Source organism: Spermophilus citellus (assembly GCF_964194105.1).
Source record: "Spermophilus citellus genome assembly, chromosome: 10".
NCBI classification, from domain to species: domain Eukaryota; kingdom Metazoa; phylum Chordata; class Mammalia; order Rodentia; family Sciuridae; genus Spermophilus; species Spermophilus citellus.
The window spans coordinates 41,233,642-41,240,469 of record NC_138197.1 but is presented as its reverse complement, the minus strand read 5'-3'; the positions used below and the strand labels follow the sequence as shown (position 1 = coordinate 41,240,469).

The 6,828-nt window shown below is 37.7% G+C and overlaps 1 pseudogene across 1 annotated transcript; it reads left to right on the top strand.

Moving 5' to 3' along the window:
• The first annotated feature begins 356 nt into the window (after positions 1-356).
• Positions 357-924, top strand: LOC308658196 (Golgi apparatus membrane protein TVP23 homolog B-like; annotated as a pseudogene). Its single transcript has one exon. The product of its transcript is annotated as a Golgi apparatus membrane protein TVP23 homolog B-like (transcript).
• The last annotated feature ends 5,904 nt before the right edge of the window (positions 925-6,828 follow it).

Here is a 6,828-nt window from a genome sequence, read left to right as displayed (position 1 = left end):
AATTACCAAGAATTTCAGCAATCTCAAAGAGCAATATTGCTGCTCCTATTCTGCCCCATCCCAGGTATTCCTAGCTAACAATCAGCTGCTTGAAAGCTGCTAACTCTGCCCCAGCAGGAAAAGGCCACTTCCCAACATGAGATTCTCACACAGCAAACTCCAGCCTCCATGTGTCAATGTCCTCTTGCAGTGAGCAGAACTGAGTGAACCATGCAAGTGACTGTTGGGACTTGGTCCCCTTGAAAGCTACTCATATTATTCAACAGGAAAAAAAAAAAACATTTAAACATATTTAAAAGCATTGTACCCATGTGAGAATAGAATAACAAACCTATGGGGTCTGACTCAGGGCCACCATGTTGTCACAGGATAGCAATGATGATACCAAAAGTGTTTCACTGCTTGATGCAAAAGGAGAGACAACTAATTAACCAAGAAGATAAAAAACCAGACATCCAGGGGCTTCATTTTTCCATTTGTTCTTTGGAGTCGGTGCCATTGCAATTCTTTTCAATGAATTGCTCAGCAGCAGCTCTATTGCCTGTATGGAGACAATTATCTTGATGTTCTCATATGACTTTTGAGCAGTAAAGACTATCAGAGGTAGATTCATGGTGGAATCATATTGATGAGGATGGAAACAGTCATTGAGTGTTTGAGTCTAGGAAGGCAACTTCTTTGGAGTATAAATCAGTTTCAGAAGCTGGATCAGGAATCTTTTGGTCAGTAGTTATAGCCTGTCCAGTGCAATGGGTGATATTTGCCTTCAGTCCTGTCTTCTCCTTCAAAGTGGCTGGCTGTGGTTATCATGGGTGTGGTGCTTAAGGTACCAATCTGTGAAGTTACATCAGGTATTTAGTGGGCAGTGGAAAGAATTTAACCAGCATGGCTACCTTGTATCTTGGAAAGCATCATTGGAGATGATGAGACTTCCAGAACAGACAGAAAGCTTATGTGTCATTGGAGAACAGCTGAAGAGACTTTTGACTATGAACTGTTTAGAACTCAGTTCAATTGTAAGAAGAGAACTGGGATTATTTTTCCACTTAAAAACTTTGTTTAAAAAATAAAACATAGTTTTAATACTAAGTTTTTATTTTCTTTCTAGCAGTGCTGGAAAGTATGCTGTCACTGGAAACATTGTCAGAATTTATTTTATGGTACACATATGTATACCTACAATAATGTGTCAGTATATCCCAAATTAATATGTTTACTTACATATGTTATAGAGATCATCACATTTTGATCCATAGAACATGGGAGTATGCTCTTAGTCTATTTCAAAGATCTATGTATTTACATACTATTTTTGTAGGTTATTTTCAAAAATAAGATTTGATTCAATAGTAAGAGTGAGCACTTGGCTTGTAAATGAGTTAGAAAAGTTAGAAATAATTGTTAATTTTTAATATATACTTAGTGATGAGATTTCTTACCTGACATACGCACAAGAAAACAAAATTCAGGCCAGTATTATTAACTAGTCTCAAAATTTCTGTTTATATTTTTATGCTCTAACATATCATTTACTTAAGGCCCAGTTAATATAAGAAGAATCTTCACAGTTTATGTTTAAGGCATACTCAGGGATTGCTGCTGTTCTATTTATTTCATTTAAAAGCTAGACAGATTTTACTTTGGAACTTCCCGGAAACTCTTAGGTGGTCCTTAGGCTAATAAAATCTTATCTTTTATAACTAAATTAATATTATTATTATGTTCCATTAAGAATAATCATTTAAATACTTGGCATAATAAATGCCTAAAAGACATTTTATGTTATGAATCTATTTTTTGCTGTAGCAGGGATGTTGTAATTCATACATTTGTATTAATGATATTTCTTAAAACAAAGGAACATATGTAACTGTAAACCAATCTACAAACTATTATAAAAATCTGTAAGTTCCATTGTAGGTACTGTGAACTTCGTTGGAGTCTTAGTCAGCAGATTGTTATAAGTATATTTGTACTTTATTAAAATATGTTTTGTTTTCGTTGAGTCTTTGTGGAGTGGTAGCTTAGGAGGTGCACAATTTTATATTTATATAAACTCTATTGTTCACAAAGCAAAAAAAAGGAATTATAAACCTATAGAAAGTTTTTATCCACTTAAATATCATATAAAGGGATCCTCTTTGAAATCATGAACCATTGGGGGGTTTATTGGAGATTGCATATTTATAAAGAGGGGACTTTAAAAGCAGAATATGACATTTACATTCTGTCCACACCACTATCTGTTTTGTGAGTCTCACCATCAGAAAAACATTTTTAAATTTAAAAAGACTTAAAGTTACAATCAAATTAAAAGAAGCCCTATAAGTCTGTGATTAAAGTTATTAGAACTTTAAATGCAAAATTTATAGAAACACACAGCTAAAGGATAAAGAATATGATGAGAATCTTTATCCATCACAGTCCAGTAGAGAAAACTAGAAAGCATGCTAATTATTTTAACACAGGGATTTATTATACATTAATTATAATCAATATTAAAGTCTTCGCTAAATAAGTGTTAGAGGGCTGAAAATACAAAAGGGGGACATTGACGTAATAAAGAGATAACGTCCAGAAGCAGTTTCTATCCCTAGGGAAAGCAGAATAAAGGGAGGGAATCTGGGGGAGCCAGATTCAGATCCAGACCAGACCCCGAGCAGAGGTCTCTGCCTGGCCGCCACTGAAGCCTCTGCACACAGTGGTAGGTGGAAGGCACAAAGAAGCAGGATGATCGTGTGGAAACCAGAACCCACTAACTGCCACTGCCAGGAGGGGGAAATTGTTGCTGGGGCTGCTGCTGCCAAGGACAGGAACTTCCCCGACTCTCTCAGATGCTCAGGCAGCTTCCAGTGCCCATCCTCAAAAGAATCCAAGGGGAACCCCAACCATACTTATGGGTGTCCCTGCGGCAGAGTCCCATAAAGAGGTGTACAAAGGAGACTTGGAGTAGAGGACCAGAGTTATATAACTCAGCACAGTATCTTCTTAGCAGGTCCTTCTATCAACTGCAGTAGACAAAAAATCACAGCAGGTGATTCAACTGGCAACTGCAGTTTGTAACCAAATAAAAGCATTTCTGTAACCAGGGAGACTTCTGCTTGCACCATATTCATCTTTGCAACTATTCATGCAAGCAAATAATGTTCTCATTTATTTGTTCATGTATTTATTACCCAAGAAATATTCATCAGTGTGGGAAGCTATTCTCACACGTGATTGGGTACCTCCCTGACTGGGTGTGAGGCGCTCAGGCCAGCTGTGTCAGAGCTTTATCCCCACCCTTTTCAGGTGTGAGAGCCCGTCCATCTGGGGGTGTGACTGACCATTGACCCTGAAACCAATCACTGACCCTGACCTTGGAATGCTGTCCCCCTCGACCTTCATTGGATGGAATTTTCCCCTGAATTTTTTGTCCCCCAATAAAAGCCCACTCTCTGGCATGCTCTTCCTCTCTCCAGCTGGTCTCTTGTGTAAACCTCGCTACCACATCAGGTGGCTCCAGGCAGGAGCTGGGAAAGGCCGTTTCTTAGCTGGGCAAGAAAAAGGTAGATTGAGTTTTATGTGTCCTTATGGTTGATCTCACTAGTTAACTTCTATGTTTAGAACCTCTAGTATGAAGCTAGCGTGCTGGTCGCGCAGCAGACATCAGGTTCCCATTTCCAGGCATCTTTCTAGTTGCTGGGATGGTTATGACAATGAACAAAGGCAAATTCCCTGTCCTCTTGGAGCTTATGTTCTAACAGGGTGGACAGACAACAAGCGAGTAATGCATGGCAGTAGTGCGAAGTTTAGGACAGGTCTCTGGCAACAAAGGAGTATCCAATTTACTTCCTGTTCCTAATGTGTCAAGCACATATAAATTGTTAGTAAAAAAAACTACTAATTCTTCCAGTTCATCTAGGATAACATTCTACATTAACATTCTGTCATTCATAAGCCATCATTTTAACTGTCACCTTTCATATTAAACTGTTCTACTAACATCATGTATTCTAAAATGATGAGACCCTTACACTCACTACTTTTGGGAAGAGCCAAAGTACACCCTTGTCTGGGCAAACCTCATGCACTGAGGCGGGTGGGTGTTAGGACACTCTTCCAGAATGTTCTTTTGTTCCATTGGTATCTGAAATGACTCCCTCAAAGAGTTTTAGAGATGAACTACATATCAACAGATTTTTGCAAGAAATTAAAAACCAGAGGAGATGTTTCAGAGACTAGTTCTTTTGAAACCTCAGTGACAAATCACTTACTTGTAGCTTCAGGTACAGTTAGTTGCCTAGGAAAAATAATATTGCACAAGGGCTCTTCTAACTCTGACGTACTTTTACTTGAGACAAAATGAATATTGCAGATGCCTCGACTCCAACTTGTTTTGCTTCTTCTCAGTGCCATGACTACTGAAATTGGGAAGATATTAATCTCATCCCTGTGTGTATTTCTTGTCGTCACCTATAGTAGATAAATTGAGAATCCAGTGTGCATTTATTGATCATGAACTAATTTAAATGCATCTGAAGATTACATATACTAATCTTTTATAATGCTATGGATACATTTTTTTAATTAAAACTATTCTCACCATATTCCTTCTCATAATTAATATTAAAATTCATGTTTTATTCCTCTTCTGATAATCTAACAATATGGGGTTTAAATTCCCAGTTGCCACTGCTCATAGATGCCCTGAAAAGTGAAGCCTGTGCTCTTCAGCACAGTGCTACATCTAGTCCCACTCAGCCAGCCACACCTAGTCCAGCCACCTAATGGCCTCTAGAAGCAGTTAAGATTTGCAGACCCTGCATTTACTGAACAGCTTGGGGTCTGAAGCACAATATGCTTCCTCTATCTCCCTCTCAACTGCAGGCTGATTTAGGCATTATCCCTTTGTACCAGTCTTTCTACCTCCACTAGAAGGTCCCAGAGGGAGTGGAGCATGTCTTAGGTACTTAACATAGTGCATGATGTCTGGCATCATATATATATATATATATATATATATATATATATATATATATATATATATTTTGAATGGATATGTGTATAAATGTTAATTAATAAATTATCTTGGGAAATGGGGAAATCTGGAAGATTAGGAATTTATTGGCTCTAAATATGCTGTTGATTTATGAGATAATGGGACAGAAATTCATGATTGGCTAGCTGAAAGATATTCCAACCCTCTCTTTTTGGTTTCTTTGTATAGAAAATAGTGCATGTTATATTCCAGAACACCTAGAGATCCTCAGTTCTCAGCTAACCCACAATTTATTGATTGTAAAGAGCAAGAAACTATCTCCAATTTCCCTTATAAACCCCTACTCTAAAGTGTAGGTGTGCAATAATTAGCATGTCATGAAGTCAATATCATTTTTGGAAGATGAAGAAAAGAGTACTTTAGTGAGAATCAGAAAACCACACAAGCACCAATGAAGTAGAACATTTTAACATCAAAGAAAAATCTACCAAATCGTTCAAGATGCTGGATTTGGTACACACATTTATATCCTGTTCCTCTCAGAACACACTGAAACACTTCAAAAGTCACCAAAGGGGGAAAAAAATCAGGGAATCAGAGATAACCAATAGACAACAGATTTCAATAAATCTCCAGAAAGCAGAACACAGATGGGAGTATAGTGATAAACTATGGAAGAGGAAGTTATTCCCTGGGATATTCCATCAGGGTGTTGAGTGGGGGCTGGGATGCCATAATGTGCCAACTAGAATCCTAGTGTGCTTCTGGGCTCAGACGGTGGGATTGGTATGGAGCCTGAAAACAGGAGAATTTATTGAATATATAAACCGACAAGAGGTGTGCCAGTTACATTCCCCTCTCCACTTGCCTCATTGCTGACATTTACAAGCCATCTCTAATGAATGTTAACATACCCCAGAGTAAAGTCACTCATTCTGACTTTTGGGGGCCCCACCCAACAACCACTTCCACATCTTCACATTTTAAAGTTTTGTACGCTTGCTGTTCCACAAGCTTAAGTGCATAAACAGAACTTTCGATCAGAATTTCCATTCAGTGGAGCAACCAACTGGAAACCAATACTGGATCCAATATAGCTGGGCCAGGACTCTACCACATCCCCACCCTTTATTCTTAAATTTGAGAAGAAAAACCCTAAAATGACCAAATATATGAGATAAACTATCATCCTAAATTTAAAAAAAAAAAGGAGAAAGGAAAAAAATACTGCAGTAGGGAGAAGTATTCAAGTATCCAAGAAGATTATGTGTCCATAACCAGGATCTTAAGAAAAAAAAAAAGCATGCAGGAAAAAGTAAAGAGATTAAGAGTAGAACAAGAAAAACTCAATAGAATAATAGGCAAATAGTCACAGAAACACCCCAAAATATAAGCAAAATGATAAAGAGAAAAATGAGAGAAAATATAAGAGAGCTAGAAAAGATTTAGAAACTCAGACAGAGACAATAGAATGGAAGAGAGAGGATATCTCAAAGAGACAGTAGAGGTGGGTGATCCCTAACAAGTACAAGTTTTCAGCAGAAAAAGCTTCACTGACTGCTGAGTAGGATAAATTTTAAAAAGCTTTGTAAATTTTAAGGCACACAGGATAAAAGATAATTAATTGTAAACATTTCAAGAAAAAAAAAACACAGATGTAATCCAAGAAAACATTGTGCCTGGGATGACAAAGCTCTGCCAAACACCTGGACAACAATCAGTCAGTAGGACAGAGATTCTGGTGGAGATGTCTCCCCAGGATAGGTGCAAGACCAGGTAATCGCAATGCTAGATGAACTTGAGACCATGACAAAGTCATGTTATTATATTGCAAAAAAAAAAAAAGA